Source organism: Hippoglossus stenolepis, chromosome 18 (genome assembly GCF_022539355.2).
Source record: "Hippoglossus stenolepis isolate QCI-W04-F060 chromosome 18, HSTE1.2, whole genome shotgun sequence".
Lineage (NCBI taxonomy): Eukaryota > Metazoa > Chordata > Actinopteri > Pleuronectiformes > Pleuronectidae > Hippoglossus > Hippoglossus stenolepis.
In genome coordinates, this window is record NC_061500.1 from 1,164,703 (window position 1) to 1,181,248 (window position 16,546).

The following is a 16,546-nucleotide window of genomic DNA, read 5'->3' on the forward strand; positions in this document are numbered from 1 at the left end:
AGAGGATGACTGGGGACACACACAGGCTGAGGGAGACAAAAGATCCATACCTTCACATTAGTCACCATTTACCACATTACTATATTACACTGTTTGTCTGCAGCCGTCACAGACAGAACAGGAACTCTGCTGCATCGCTCATATTCATTCATCAGGACAAAAACTGAGAGACACAGAAGGAGAACTGATCAGTAACACAGACAGAACACAGCTGGAGGAAGAAGAGGAAGAAGAAGAAGAAGAAGAAGAAGAAGAAGAAGAAGAAGAGGAAGAAGAAGAAGTGAATATATGGAAACTAAGCGATGACTGAAAACAAATGAAGAATGTTTAGATGATAAATGACTAAAACAGCTTCATTGAGAAGAATCTGATTAAGTTGAGGAAAGAAAAGTGTTTCTACAGAACATCATGAGGTCACAGACAAGCTGACCTTTGACCTTTTGGATATAAACTTCATATATTTATCCCATCGGACATTTGCGTTAAATCTGGGCACGATTATATTGTGAAGTCTGGGTTAGTCAGGTAAGGCTAGCTAATAAAAGAAGCTAAGCTACTGTAAAAAGGTAAGCTAACATATAACGTAAGCTAACATAAAAGATTAGCTAACATAATGTTAGCTGGCCGACTGTAAAAAGGTAAGCTAACATGAAAACATAGAGTAACATACAACGTAAACTAGCATAAACATAAACTAACGTAAAAACTTAAGCTAACATAAGCCAACATTAAAGGTAAGCCAATGTGAAATTATCACTATGGAGAGAACACGTGTGTCACTGAATTTATCTGCATATCTTAATACACAACAACAATAAGTCAAATGTGGAACAACAACAATGGATCTGACGCATGCGACAGACGTGATGATGATGTAACAGCGATGTTAGCTATTTAAGTAAAACATGAGCTATAACGTGTGCGTGTGTGTTTGTGTGTGTGCGTATGCGTGTGTGTGTGTGTGTGTGTGTGTGTGTGTGTGTGTGTGTGTGTGTGTGTGCGCGTGTGTCAGCTCTGCAGCATTAATGTGTCTCTTGTGGCCTCATGTTGACAAAAGCTAACTGATGACAGCACAGCGGACACAGCAGTCGGCCATATTGGAGGAAAAAACAGTGTTGACCCTGCTCAGATTGGATTTACCGCACGGCTGGATCCAACCACTGGTCGACATGATGGATTATTGTAATGGCCACCTCAATGGCCCCTTTGTCATGTTTAAATGGCAATACATTTTATCTGTGGGGGGTTAACCACGCCAGGCTGAGGAGGCAGATGATGTGTTTGAGGTGTAAATAAAGAAGTGTCACAGTCGGACTTTGTGCTGACGAGCTGCAGGTGAGACGACATGTTCGTCTCCATCGCGCTGCGTCTGCCTCTCAACCCGCCGCACGTTATTACTATTGATCCTCCTTCATCATGTGCATTAATCAGACGCCATTAAAACACATTATTATATGAGGCTGGAGCAGCGCCAGGCTGCACACACACACACGCACGCACACGCACACACACACACACACACACACACTCTGCTGGTATTTATCCCAGCGTCCATCTTTCCAGCTACGACCACAATCATCTGGTTTATTGACGACATGTTGATATGTTTATACGATGCAACATATATCAGACCTGAGGCCATGACACACACACACTCACAGAAAACATGCACACACACTATTTCTCACACGTGCACTGTTGAGTCGTCCAGCTGCACGCTGACCACTGCCATTCATTCTTGTGTGTATTTTACTTCCTTCTAACATTGTCATGTTGTACTTTTACAGTTTTTATGTATAATGTTTTTGTATTTTTTAGATATGAACAATGTTCCAGAGTTCATGTGTAAAAACATTCACGTTAGTTACATCTAAAGATAAGAAGTTGTTTCAACTCAGCGTTTCATGTCGACTTTAAGTCACTCACCTTCAGGCCGTCGGCTCATTTCCATCGTTCTCGTGTTTTCACTGTCGTCAACCTTCAAATTAAGACAGAGACAGAAACAACATGAGAACTGTGTTTTTAATTCTCTATTCATGCAAACTGTCAAACTAAAAGCAGCTGAATGGTCTGATCCGCTCCTGTTTGCAGTGACCTCAGTGATCACTGTGATATTGATGGAAACTTAAAAACATGAAGTTCTGCAGTGAGAAGAAGAATCGGTTTCCAAGCTTCATGAACATTAAAGCAGAATGTAACTCATGATTAAACGTCATGATTCAGGAAGCAGACTAACGAGTGAACTTCCTGCAGATAAAAGTGGTGAGAAACTCTGCAGTTGTTGTTGGTAAAGACACTGATAGAGACTCGGTCACGCCGGTTTCCAGCTGTATTATCTACAGCATCTTCTCACCCAGCAGTCATTAGGAGTGTGACTCTGTGAACTCACAGGCCAATCATTACACTCTTATCAGCAGCAGCGTCTGTGACGCTGTGTTCCCATGAAAAACTGCTTCAACACTTGAAGAACCGAACCGTCAAAGTTCACTTCCTACATTCCACAAGCTTTCCATCGATTTCAGCGTCTGTGAAGTTTTACTCACAGAGGTCGTTGTTCATGCTCGTTTGGATCCTCAGTCACTGTAACGTCTCTTCCTGCTGAATTTACAACACTGCTCAAGTTACACCAATATTTTAATAACCTCAGAATGATTTATCCAGTTTTCTATTTCCTTCCTGTTCGTTGACGTTAGCAACAAACATGTGTTCAAGTTCCAGGATGTTTTCTGATCTGAGTCTGAAGTACAGTACTCCTGAGTACTCCAGTAGTCCACAGTACTACAATACTACATAGTACTACAATACTCCACAGTACTACAGTACTCCGCAGTACTCCACAGTACCACAGAACCCTACAGTACTCAACACTAGTTCAAATGCACCAAATGAACGTCCTCGTCGTTCAAACATTAAATCGTTGGAGATAGAGTCCTGATTGGTTCAAATCCCATTCAAACTGAATATATTCAACACTTATATTCTGCAGTCATGAACTCAGTTTGAGGAAATCAGCTAAATTTGTGTCCTGTTAGACACCAGGGGGCGTAGGCTTGTCTGTTCTACCTGATAAAACCCAGCTTGTATCAGTGTCTCTTCAGCACAAGCCTCTCAAGCCTGTGACGGCTGTTTGTGCTGTGATCCTTCAAACTGTCTCAGAACATCGGATATTTCCAGATTTCACTAACTAACACTAATAAATCCGTACGGACTCGGGGATGCTCGTCTGCTCTCATCTCATTTACACAAGTTACAGCTTCATGTTGTTAGTTTGTGGTGTGGAGTTCGTCTCTGTGTACTTTGTATGTTTGTTGTTAATTTCATCATTTTGCAAGATTTTCTTCATGTTTATGTTTGAGGATCTTTGAAATCCCATCTGAAAAAAATCAAATAAAGTGGCTGCTCCTTTAAATCAGCACATGGTTCTGTCCCAGACGTCCCTCAGTCGTCTCGGAGCTCATAAAGGCCTCAGACAGCCTGCGGAGCGCTGCAGTGCACAGCTACCTGTCCTCTGAACCAGGCAGGTGGGTCTGTGCAGATGTTTGAGGAGTTGTGCAGCGAGCGACATGACTGGATGACAGCGGAGAGGAGTGAGCAGGACAGGTTCATCTATTTGGAGATAGACAGAGCTCCCACGCTGCAGCAAACAGTCTATAACAGAATGTAAATGAAGTAGCCTGAGCCAACAGACACTACTTTCTCTCTATCATGAATAAATATTAGTAGTTCTCACTCTCCGGCCGAGCTGCTTGTTCTCCCACAAAGCCCCGAGAGCGGCGTCACATTCCTCCCTTCCTGTTGCTACACCGGGCGGCCGCGTCGTCCTCGGCGCTGGAGACACGGAGGGAGGGGGGAGGCGGCCTTGTTATCAAAGAGCCTGTTGGATGGTAAACACAAAGTCATTAACCTGCGACCGGGCTGGGGGTGTCGGACTGTTTGAGAGGAGATTCCCTCGAGTCTCGGGGGGTGGAGGGGGTGTCAGGACGAGATGGACTCATCAAATTGGCTTTGGCTCCAGAGTGAAAGCGAAGCCGGTTAAACTGTTTAAATCTCCATTCATGTTTGCATCGTCCTCAGGAGACACTGCTCAGTGAGGACGAAACCAGGAACGTCTGAAGACTCATCTCCGAGGATTAACCAGGGTTAATCCCAGATTACGTTCACTGTCAGGATGTTTTATCATTTCACTTCCTGAAATATTACAACAGGGTTATATTCAGGTAAAAAACATGAAGTCACGTCAACCTCCAGATTTATAGTTTATTGAATATCACGGACATAAATAATTTAAATACCAACACTGAGAACAAGACATGACGTTTAATCACATATTGACTCTGTTTAGTTTGACTCATTTATCCCATTTCCACTTAAACTCAAAAGATTGTTTTGCAGAAAAAAACATAGAAACTATCCTCGAGTTCGACCAAGTGGGATAAACATCCCGTCCAGTAGATCCAGACCAGTGCAGGCAGGTGTTTATCCCAGTTACACATGACCGCTGCAGGTGAAGAGTCATGTGACGTGTGTGTTCAGGTGAGTTAGTGTGGACGCAGATTATTATTAAAAACACTCATCTTAACAGATGCTTCAGTTTTGAAGCGATGAATTAATTACATCAGATAAATAAAAACCAAGGTCTCAGATATTTAAATGTCTTCTTCACGGTTTCCTTGTTGTTGTAATAAATATGAACGAGCGTTTAAAGACAGATTCCCGTCGGTTCTAAAAGACGACGGCTGCCGGCAGGAAGCAGAAAGTTGCAGCAGCCGCTCGTGGAGACTTGATGCGAGCGCTGTCTCTGGTGACAGACGGCTGTCTCCTCGGCGGCCGGCAGCGTTAAATGGTTTCTCTGTCAGGGAGAATGGAGGGGATAAACTGCACTCTCCAATCCCCAGACCCATTACAGCGAGCAGATGAAAAGGCGGACGGACAGGCTATACATGTTCCTCCACTTTTATTCAGCGGCAGCAGCTGATAAACAAAACAGCAAATATCCACTGCATTTTTTGACAGCCACTTTTCTCCTGCCACTCCACATAAAGACGCCGCCGCCCCTTCTCCCTGTCACACTGTCAATCAGCGCTCGGCCTCGCTGACGGACGCCGCTGCACGTCTCCGATATCACATTAATCCCAAGCAGCTGGAAATATTGATGGCACGATGGGAACTGTAGTCATTATGTAGAAGACGATTAAATGTTTCTGTGTCTATTGACTCACGTCTGTGGTTTATTCATTTGTTTAGTCAATAGTGTCGTTCAAATGATGTTGTTAATTATGTATGAAGAGTCCAGGAGCTTCATCCTCCTCCTCTTCCTCCTCGTCCTCCTCCTCTTCGTCCTGACAGAAGGAGGAGGAGTTTGCTTGGTCTCTTCTCCATGTTTACGCTCTTTTTATCCTTTATTCTCGGTCCCTCTGCCTCCCTCTCACTTCATGAACCTTCAGACCTCAGCTGAAGATCATTTTCTTCTTCATCCTCTCGTCTGAAAAGGTGAAAACAAGCTGTGACGTGACCTTTGAAGAAGGTGAACGTTCAGCTAACCGATTCAGATTCCCTCTCTGTTATTGGAGGGAGGATGAATATGAACGATGTCAGAGACGTTCACGCTTCTTATCTGAAAAGAATCATTTGTCGTCGGCGAAGAAAAGTCTCAAAGATTTCAGTCAAAACCAGAATAATTATTTTCTCCACACTCACAACCGAGACATTGATTTGTTTCCATTGATTCTTAGGGGCACCATGTTGGCTCAGTGGTCATGAGAAAGACGGGTCGTCCGCTGATCTGAAGGTCGGCGGTTTGATCCCTGGCTCTTCCATTCCGCATGTTGAAGTGCCTTTAGGCAAGATGGAGCCCAAACTGCCCCCGGTGTATAATCAGACTGGCAACCTCCTCTCCTTCACCAGGAGAGGAACATTTTGTTTCTTTCACTAGTTTTTCTTCTGTATCTTATCGTCATTGATGTTTTCTGCTCAGTTTGTTGGACACATGTTAAAATGTGCCAGACGTTGGATGAACGTTCCTCTGGAGGCCCGGCGCTCCAGAATGACAATGAAAAAATTAACTTAATGTAATTATTGTCTATGATAAAGTCAGTTACTTTATTAAAACATAACTTTATTATAACAGGTAGAAGCTTTTGACATTTGAGCCCTTCAGACTTGACAGTTTTTTTAATGAGTCATTATGTACTGAACAAAGTTAATAAAAAAAAACTGTAATAAATCATTTTATCTAATCAGAATATTTGTAGATTCACAATATATATTAAATCATGTTAGAATCAGGTGAATAAACTCCAACAAACATCAGGCCTCAGTGTCTCTCTCTGAGGAGTCGTGCTCTGAGGTCAAAGGTCGACCACTGTTCCCTTGTCAACTCCCCCCTGAGCAATTTCCATTCTAATGTCACACTTCCAATCTATCAGAGCTGTGACGGACGTCAAACAGCGGCTTTAAGTCGTCGTCCCCTGGGTTCAGTTCCTGCTCTAAACCCACCGCTCGGTGTTCGGATCAGACGACGCAGCTGCTGCTCAGTCACAGGAAACACGGATTCTTCTACTGTACAGAAATACTCATTTAACATAATTAGACGTGTGGATTCAGACTAAACCTCTGTACAGCATGAGAAGCTACAACAAGTATCACTCAGTAGATCTCACACCTTCACCAACAGTCTCTTAGATCGCTGACTAACTGGCTAATTAGAAATAGAATATTAATCTCTTACTCTTACAAAAGAAATGTCTCAGTGGTTCACGCTCGTCGGATGTGAGCGTCTGGTCGGGAGCGATTCTGAATGTACGACGAGTCAAACTGAGTAAAGACCTGCAGATCGTCAGCAGAGAAATTATCTCATTACATTACATCACATATGATGTTATAGTTTATCAATGTATATATATCAAAACCTTCTTTGTCATAAGGGTTTGATAAAGACATCTGAGGCATCACTGACCGATTCATTTCATATACATCAGCTGATATATAAATTTTTTTTACTCTCCATAATTATGAGGCTGTATTAGTGACGTGGGAAATGAACTGAATCTTTGAACAATTGAAAGAAATCTTAAAAAAGCTTGAGCATTGTTTTTGAAACAGACGTGTTGAAATTATTTTAAACCTGAGACGATAAAAAACCAAATATCCACACATGGAATCTTCATCTTCATCAGCTTCATTCTTCACTGTGAACCACTGAGGTTTTAATGACTTTACATTGAGATGAAGATGGCATGCAGAGTGTGTGTGTGTGTGTGTGTGTGTGTGTGTGTGTGTGTGTGTGTGTGTGTGTGTGTGTGTGTGTGTGTGTGTGTGTTTCATATTTCACAAACAGAATGATGTTTTCCAGCGTTGGTGCGAGATGCTGGTTCCAGTCGCTGCGTCCCCCTCATGCCTGACTCGGGATATTAATGCGCTCCAGTAACTGTTAATTTCACTTTGGAGAAGTGATTTATGGGTAGACGGCGAGCGGAGCCGTAATCTAATTGAGATCAGAATGGCTGTTTCTCACACAGTCACGCCTGCACCTTCCAGATGGGGCACCATGATTAATGCATAATGAGCAAATAATTCATGGAATTAATAAAAAAACTATTCTGGTGTCTTCATGGAGAAAAGAATAAATACAAACAGGAATCCAAGTGTTTTTGTCGTTTGTGCGTCTGACTGCGTTTCTCTGCCGTGAGGGGGCGGGGCACCGGTCGATGGAGAGAAGCAGCGTAATCAATCAGAGATCAGAGTCTCTGAAACAATGAGGAGCCGGGGGGAGGAGCCTCCTTCACGTCCGCAGCGCTCAAATCATGTGACGGCGACAAGATCTGAAGATCCGCCACGTTAGAGGAGTGTGATCAGTAAACAGATTTTAAAGGTTAAAGATCAATGAAGTGACGCAGCAGAAGATCTGAGTGTATCTGAATAATCATTTTCATTATTGATCAACCTGCTGATCTTCATCTTATCTTTAAAACTTCCCACAATGCAATGTGGCTGCTTCGAATGTCCGGTTTTGTTTTAGATTCACAACATGTGACAAAACGAACATCAAGTCCCAACAATTAAATATTAAGACTCTTGAATATCAAAACAGCAGCTGATCAATCTCAAACACTGAAATGTAAAGGAGCAGTCTGCTGTTTGATTTTGTGCCTCGTTTCCTGTATAAAGAAAAACTCATGATCCATCAACACAACCAGGAAACCTTTGTCTCAAATGTTCGGTGACGATAAAGTTATTTAATCTGTTTTATTTTATAACCGTGTTAAAACATTGAAGTTGACAGAAACTGTTCAAACCAGTGTGTGTTCATTTCTTCTTCTGGTGTTTTTATTCCTCAGGTCGCTGTCGTGCTTCCTTTCACGTTAACTGTAAACGTGAACGTGTTTCTCTGACGCAGCTGAAACAGTCGAGACTGAACCTTAACGTTCCTTCTGAACACGAAGCAGCTTCAATCCTCTCGATTGGCAGTAAAAGGATAAACGTGATTTAGCGTCGTCTTTAGAAATACCTGCGACCTGGACATTAGCCGTGTGAGTGTACTTGAGAAGACAGATGCTGTGTGAGAAGTGACGATGGAGAAAGAAGTGCTGCGTTAATCGATTGACCGAACGTTAACGTTTTCATCTTAAAACAGCAGCTGCTCTCTGACGCTTCACTCAGCGCCGACACAAACTCCTCTATTGATTTTTACATCAGGATCCATCTTTCTGCATTAGAACACATTTACAACAACGACCAATCAGGTGCATTCATCATTATCTGATTTATGTATCGTCATCGAGCGACGACCGTTAGACGTGTCCGCCGGGTTCAAGTGTCTCCGAGGTAATGAACTATGTCTTAAATGTGTGTGTTAGTGTGTGTCACCGTGGTGTCACCATGTGTGTGTGTCCTCAACGACGAGGTGGAACTGTTACTGACAGGAAGTGTTGAGTCATGTGACTGATAAGAACCAATCAGGAAGAGAAGGTTTCTGTTCGTCCAGACTAAAACACAACCAGAGATTTCAAACTAAAACGAGACACGAGTCTCTGACTTAGGGCTGGACGCCAGCTGTAACCATAGCAACAGTCACAACACAGTAACGTCTGTTGACTGAGTAAAGAGGTGACACCAACACCGACTCTTACAAATTGGTATTTTTCCAGTTTATAGGATTAAACAGGACTGAGGGGCCTCACTGAGGGGGGGGGGGTCTGAGGAACAAAGAGACTGAGCTGTCGTCAATGTGAGGATCAGTTTCCACTAAAGAGCAAACTGATCCTGAACCTGTTCAACTGATCAATGATCATTTATACAAATAAACTAAAACTAATATGATATTCACAGAGGGGATTGTTTTCTGATTTTCATAAACTCAGTTGATGGAGAATTCTTTAGTTTAAGCTTTAGTGGATTTAAAGTCTGGTCAGATTCAAGTGTTACTAGATTATTGAAGTTAGATTTGATTTAGAGTCAAAATGTGGAGAAACTGAACGTTTTGATTTTCACAGAAACGACAGATTAATGTGAAGCAGCAGAATTTAACTTTAAATAAATAAACCTGTGATAAATACATATCACAGGTTTTATTGTGTTAATGTGGTTTCTACCGTCCAATCACACGTCTTGTGATTCACATTTTACACATTTACACACACACACACACACACACACACACACACACACACACACACACACACACACACACACACACACACACACACACACACACACACACACACACACACACACACACACACGCTGCTCAGCCACATTATAACGTCTCTATAAAGTCTTGTGACCTCACAGTTTCTCTCGTTTACGACCAATGACTCTAAGTGTGTCCGATCCTCAGGTATTTATCCAGAGTGAACAGCTGCTCTCTAAGGAAAGTGAAGTCGCCCTCAAACCGTGGGACCTGATTTAGCCGTCACGAGGGGGGGGCGGGGCCTGAGTGGACTGGATCACATGGTTATATGTACAGATCCCTGATGATGTTCACATTCATTTAATCGATAAAGACGTGAGTGTGTAACTCGGACTTTATAAACTGGTCGTTTGTCGAGTCTGAAGCGGTGAAGATGAAGACGAGTCCACTTCCTGCCTCGTGCTTCACGACAGAGTCACAGCGTCTCATCACGACCATGAGAACATCAGTGAAAACTCAGCGGACACAGATTCTGTTTGAAACTGACGCCCATTAAGTGTCAACCTTCATATTTCATTCATGTGAACTAAAGCTCGACGGGGGTTTCTGGAGCAGACACTGGTATTAGAAAGCAAAATGTCTGAAGCTGTTCTCTGTCGTTTTCTTTAAGAGCCGACTGAAGCTACAGAGTCCAAACAGGAAGTCGACAGGGACTAGAAAACAAACTGCAGTCCTACGAGCCGTGTGTGTGTGTGTGTGTGTTGAGAAATTAGATTATTGTATCATCTTAAAGACAGATGAAGAATTTCTAATTTAATGATAAATTCTAATGATAATGGAACAGAGAGAGGGACTGTTCTAAAGGAAACATCATGGAATTAAATACGTAAACATCGATCCACTGTCAAACAGGCGCGCACACACACACACACACACACACACACACACACACACACACACACACACACACACACACACACACACACACACACACACACACACACACACACACACACACACACAGTTTATTTACTTGTTCAAGGAAAATCAAGGCTCAGTTCGACTGAACCTTTTTTACCAAGCAGAGTTTTATTTAAGACTAAATAAGTAAAGATTAAACCATGAACAGAGAAATGATTGATGACTGTTCTGATAATCGATTACTGATCAATATCTGGAGGAAAATAGTGACTGAATGTTAATATTTACTGGTGAGAGTTTCATGCTTATTGTATATTCTATATAGAATATATATTTTATTAGCGTGCAAATGCTTTGAGTTTGAGTCTGAACATGAAGAAATACAAAGGGGTGTGTGTGTGTGTGTGTGTGTGTGTGTGTGTGTGTGTGTGTGTGTGTGTGTGTGTGTGTGTGTGTGTGTGTGTGTGTGTGTCAGGGAGACGGAGGAGGTTTACTCAGCTTCTACATTAAGTTGAATCTTCTCTTCATTACTGAAGAACAACAGGAAGTGTTCGGACGGACTCGACCTGGCTCGGCTCCTAATCACTGGCGACCGAGCTTTAATGGCGTTCGGACTGTTTACCTCATCGTATGTGAGAGGAATGAGGAAGTTAGAGGCTCCGACTCGCACCATCACTGAGAGAAGTTCATTAGTGTGTGTAGGTCAATTACAAATCTGTAAAAATGTTTTAACGTGTGAACTTAGTGAAATGTTGTCTGGACATGTTGTGTAGTTAGTGTTTGTGAAGCAGCAGCAGAGGTTGTCGGGTCCGACTCGTTCAAACAGGAACATGAGGGGAACATCCAGGCGAGGGGCGGAGCCTTGGTAGAGGGGCGGAGCCTGTAGAGCAGCAGGGGCGGAGCCTGTAGAGCAGCAGGAGGCCGGACATGACGTATAAACTCTGCTGTGGAAAGATCAGTGTTGTTGTTTACAGCTCATCCACACACGGCGTCGGCCCTCATCACCAGAAGATCTGGAACCTCCTCGTGTTTCCAAGTTGACGTCTTCGTCTTCTACGTGTACGGCTCCTCTTCTTCATCCTGAGATGTTTGTGTTCTTCCAGTTTCACGTCCGTCACGTGTTAGAAACCTCATCAACACGTCCACTCGCTCACTGGGAAGCTTCCACACATTGTCCTGCTGTTTCCTCACATGGACTCACAAGGACATGTTACACACATTTTACCAGGAGGCTGCAGGAGAAGATCCAGAAAATGTCCAGAGACACTGACTCAGACATTTGTTCTCACAGACAGAACCTGCAGAACATGTGAGGAACATGTGAGGAACATGTGAGGAACATGTCAGAACAGGTTCCTGACATGTTCCTCACATGTCAGGAACATGTCCAGACCTCAGTTCAGGTCTGAAAACAGATGGACAGGGGGCGCCCTCCTCAGCTGCTCGCGGTGACATGACTAAAGAGGTTCTAACGCCTGGTTGTGACATCACGAAACCCCCGGGGCCTTGGTGAACATGGGGAAACGGAGAAAACAAGGCACAGTTTGAGCCGAGTCACTATCTGAGCTGACAACTTTCTATTTGTGCTCTAACTTTCCCAGGCAGCCATGAAAGGACCCTTTCCTCCATTTGAGCTCATAAATCAGAGCGGCAGGGTCGAGGCTTCAGCCGACGCAGCGTGTTGACACTGGTTGTGTCCGTCCTCGTCTGCGCAGCGAGAGGAAACCACTGATCACGTCTCTCACATTCACTGTCTAATCGATTACACAAAAGATCCTTCAGATAGTCAGAGAGCGGCCGAGGCGAGAGTTATGATAATTGTTATCGTTTATCAGAGACAATGAAAGTGTCTGAGCTGAAGCTGTTTAACGGCTTCATGGGAAAAGCTCTTGAAAAGACGACTGTGGTTAATTTTTAATCTCAGAGACAGAGTTCGTCCTGGAAACATCCAGAGAATCTCAACGCTGCTCAGATCAGTTTCATCCAAAAAAAGAATTATAATAATAATCATCATCATCACCGACGTCCATTAAAAGAAGCAGCTGCAGCTCTTCCATTAACAAAGTTATCAATAATCTCATGTATTGATGGACGTGTCCAGATAACACGCGAGCTGAGTTTTAGCGCAGACTCGCTCTTTAAGGGCGTGAACCCTCGTTTCATCCGGCGCTAATGTCCCAAACGCTTCTTATGACCTACTCATGAAGTCGGCCTCCGAGAGTCTATTGATCCGAACGCCACATGATGTGATGCGTCTGTGTCCAATCGGAGGGGCCCAGAAGAAAAGAGGGGCTTAAGTGCATGGGGGTCTGTACCTCCCTTTACTTTCCTTATGACCAGACGCTCCCGGGGGTCAGAGGTCAGAGATCGTCGACCCACCCAAGGTCACCCCACATTAACATTGCAGCAGAGTTAATTTAATTTCCAGACAACACAGCTTCTACACAAAAATGAAATCCTTTTAAACGGCGGTAGATTTTGAACGGCGGCCGAGGGAAAGCTAATCGAATCAACGTCTGATTTAACTGCCAAAGTATTTTCCTCTGCGTATTTAATCAATACTTAAGACTCATAACGGCCCAGGTCAGCGGCGGAGAGATTTCCATAATCGATGGGAAGAGGCTCTGAAGTTCAGCAGGTTATTGTGCTCTCCCTCCCTCTTCATTCTTCATAGAGTTATTTATCGTCAGGGCGTCACATGGGGGAAACAGAGCCGGATGGCGGCGGCTCTTCTCCTGGTCAGAGCACTCAGTCTGAGGAGCGCTGTCCACCTGAGGTCATCGTCTGAGCGCCACCGAGCGACTGTGAGGATCTGTGCTCACCTTTTTATACAGTCGCCCATCACCTGTATATACAGACGCTGATCGTCTTTGTATACAGACTGATCATGCGTATATACAGTCACAGATCGTCTATATATATATATATACAGTCATCACAGTTTGTCCCCCACATACAAACTGATTGTAAATACTAGTCAGAACCGTCAGACTCCTCAGGATGTGTTTGGTAGACAGAGGGTTTATTTTTTGATCAAATGTGTATATTATATATAAGAATTCATATATTGTAAAAGGTTCCTTGGTTCTCGTCTGAGCTCGTTTGATCTCGACTCTGATCAGGAACAAACCACATCCTCAGTTTCGTCCGAATCCTCGACTTGTTTTCTGCTGATCGCAGCTCGCTACGTTCCGTCTCCTCTCGTCGTTTGATTTTACGAGAGCTTGTAAAACACGTTTTGATACCTGGAGCTGTTAACGTGTAAAGAGCCGGGACAGAACAGCCCTGTCACCGGCCTGCCAATAAAAAATGAAAACCCATTTAAGCCAATGGAGGTTCAGCGCCGTGTCTGCGGTCAGTCAATAAACCAAACAACGGGCCGGGCAGGTCGCATCAGGCGGAGTGAGACAACAAGGTCACACAAGAACCTAAACCAGAGCTTCAACACACAAAGAACAATCCAATTCAAATGTCAATACTCAGTGTTATTAGTTAAAGTTACAATGGTGACCTCTGTCGGACTCACTGCAACTGTAACTAACTTTTTAGATACTTTAAAGATACATTAAAGGTTGAAGTTGAGACAAAGCGAAAACTAAAACGAGAGCAACGGAGGCACCAGGCGTAACCATAGCAACAGTGATGCTTTAAAAGTGAAACGTCGCAGCTTATGACGACAGGAGGAGGAGGAGACCAAACACAGAGAGAGAAAACACCACATCAACCACCAAGTTCACTGATCCATGTGGAAATCAACATTTCTAAAAAAATGATATATCGATGTTGTGATCACAACCAGTGTCTTCTGCCCTCTAGTGGTCAGAGTGTTACTGCGGGTTTAAACCTCAGAAACAGACCAAAACAATAAGTTACTATGGCAACTTCTCTACTGTTTGACTGAATGTGTCTCCACAGAATGACTCCTCGCGGAGCTCAGGTCAACGACTAGTATCGGTGAAGAGAAGGTGAACTTACAGTTTCATGTAGAGACGCAGGAGACGGAGACGGACGAGCAGCCGGACCTGACGACATCGTTCCTCCTCACAACATCTAAACAAACACAAGACTTTGGATTAATGACTCAGGTGTTTATGACAACATGCACTGATCCATGTGGCTTTAACTGGGCCGGTGTGAACCTGCCACTGGCCCCAGTGCAATGACTGGAAAGCAATTAGGTAGAAAATGACTAACAAAGTTTAATTAGTTGATTAACGGTCGAAAGACAACGAAGCAAAAAGTCCATGTTTCTTCAGTCTGTGGTGAAAAGTCACAGACATGGTTCAGAACTTTATTATCTGTGACGTCCATCTTTATTAACAACCTGCAGATCCACACGAGGACAGAACCAGACACTTTCTATAAAGACATTATAGTTAACAATCAGCCCCGCTAACAGGAGCCATGACAGTGAACTGAATGCTAAGCTAATGTGGTTCAACCCCCAGGAGTGAAAACACAGGATGAGAGCTGGATGAATATAATAAAACAGCTGATTATTGATTATTGATTCGACACATACAGATGATCAGTAACATATTGATTCATAACTGATCAGTAATCAAATGTTAATATTATTAATTAACAGTTTTAATAACTCACCTGAGGCTCCTCCATCCCTCCCACTGCGCTGTTAGCATCTTAGCTTAGCACTTAGCATCCCTCCTCTGCCGTTAGCTTAGCGGCTAACACGACAACTTCCGGACTGATGAACCGACTTGAAGCGACTCAAACCCCGCAGGAGCTTCGTCCACCTGCCGCTGCGTCTGCGGCTCCTTCAGCAGCTTCTCACCGGAGGACGTGCTGCGGTCACCGGGTCAGTACCGGACATCACCCGGGTCTCTATCCGGGTCAGCACCGGACATCACCTGCTGCTAATCCCACAGGTGAGACTGACCAATCAGACCTGAGGTCACAGGTCAGCACAAAGGTCTAATCTGTGTTGTTATGTTACTCTGAGATTCATTATGGTCCCTAAACATGTTTATCTATTATTATATATGATGATAGTAATAGATAAACATATATAGATGATTATAATAGATATTATTAGAGATAAACTTGTCCTTCACCTCTGACTTCACTTTAACACTTTGATAAAACCCTTTTTAAGATGATGAACTTGTTCTGAGTGGTTGGTGCAGGGGACGTCGTCCTCCTCTGAGCGAAGCAGCTTCCACAGGAACCTGCAGCACGTGGTGAGCAGAAGAACATGAACCTGCAGCACGTGGTGAACAGAAGAACATGAACCTGCAGCACGTGGTGAACAGAAGAACATGAACCTGCAGCACGTGGTGAGCAGAAGAACATGAACCTGCAGCACGTGGTGAACAGAAGAACATGAACCTGCAGCACGTGGTGAGCAGAAGAACATGAACCTGCAGCACGTGGTGAGCAGAACAGGTGAGCAGAAGAACATGAACCTGCGGTGAGCAGAAGAACATGAACCTGCAGCACGTGGTGAGCAGAAGAACATGAACCTGCAGCACGTGGTGAGCAGAAGAACATGAACCTGCAGCACGTGGTGAGCAGAAGAACATGAACCTGCAGCACGTGGTGAGCAGAAGAACATGAACCTGCAGCACGTGGTGAGCAGAAGAACATGAACCTGCAGCACGTGGTGAGCAGAAGAACATGAACCTGCAGCACGTGGTGAGCAGAAGAACATGAACCTGCAGCACAATCCAGAGTTAAGACCTGATAACGTCTCCTGATGTTCATCTTTACTTCATTTTTCATCCCTCTGCATTATATTTAATGTTGTTTCAGTCACAGTGAGGAGCTCGTCGACGGTCACATGTGTCATACGGTCGGCTGTAATGGAGTGACGGACACCCCCACAAACACATTTGGGTAATGTGACGGGTGGTGGTGGTGGGGGGGGGCACATTGTGTGCATAATTCACCAGCTGCATTTGTCAAAACAGGGATCTGTATGGAGGCTAATGATCCACGTGAAATTAATGACTCCATAAAATAGAAAAATCCACCGTTCAC

General features: G+C 43.9%; 1 long non-coding RNA gene across 1 annotated transcript; it reads right to left on the reverse strand.

Annotated features, from left to right (window-relative positions):
• Positions 1-1,676: 1,676 nt before the first annotated feature.
• LOC118125897 lies at positions 1,677-15,412 on the reverse strand. Its single transcript, XR_004698891.2, has 3 exons — positions 15,152-15,412; positions 14,525-14,599; positions 1,677-1,978 (listed from the first exon to the last, which is right to left on the reverse strand). It is a non-coding gene; the product is annotated as an uncharacterized LOC118125897 (long non-coding RNA).
• Positions 15,413-16,546: the final 1,134 nt, after the last annotated feature.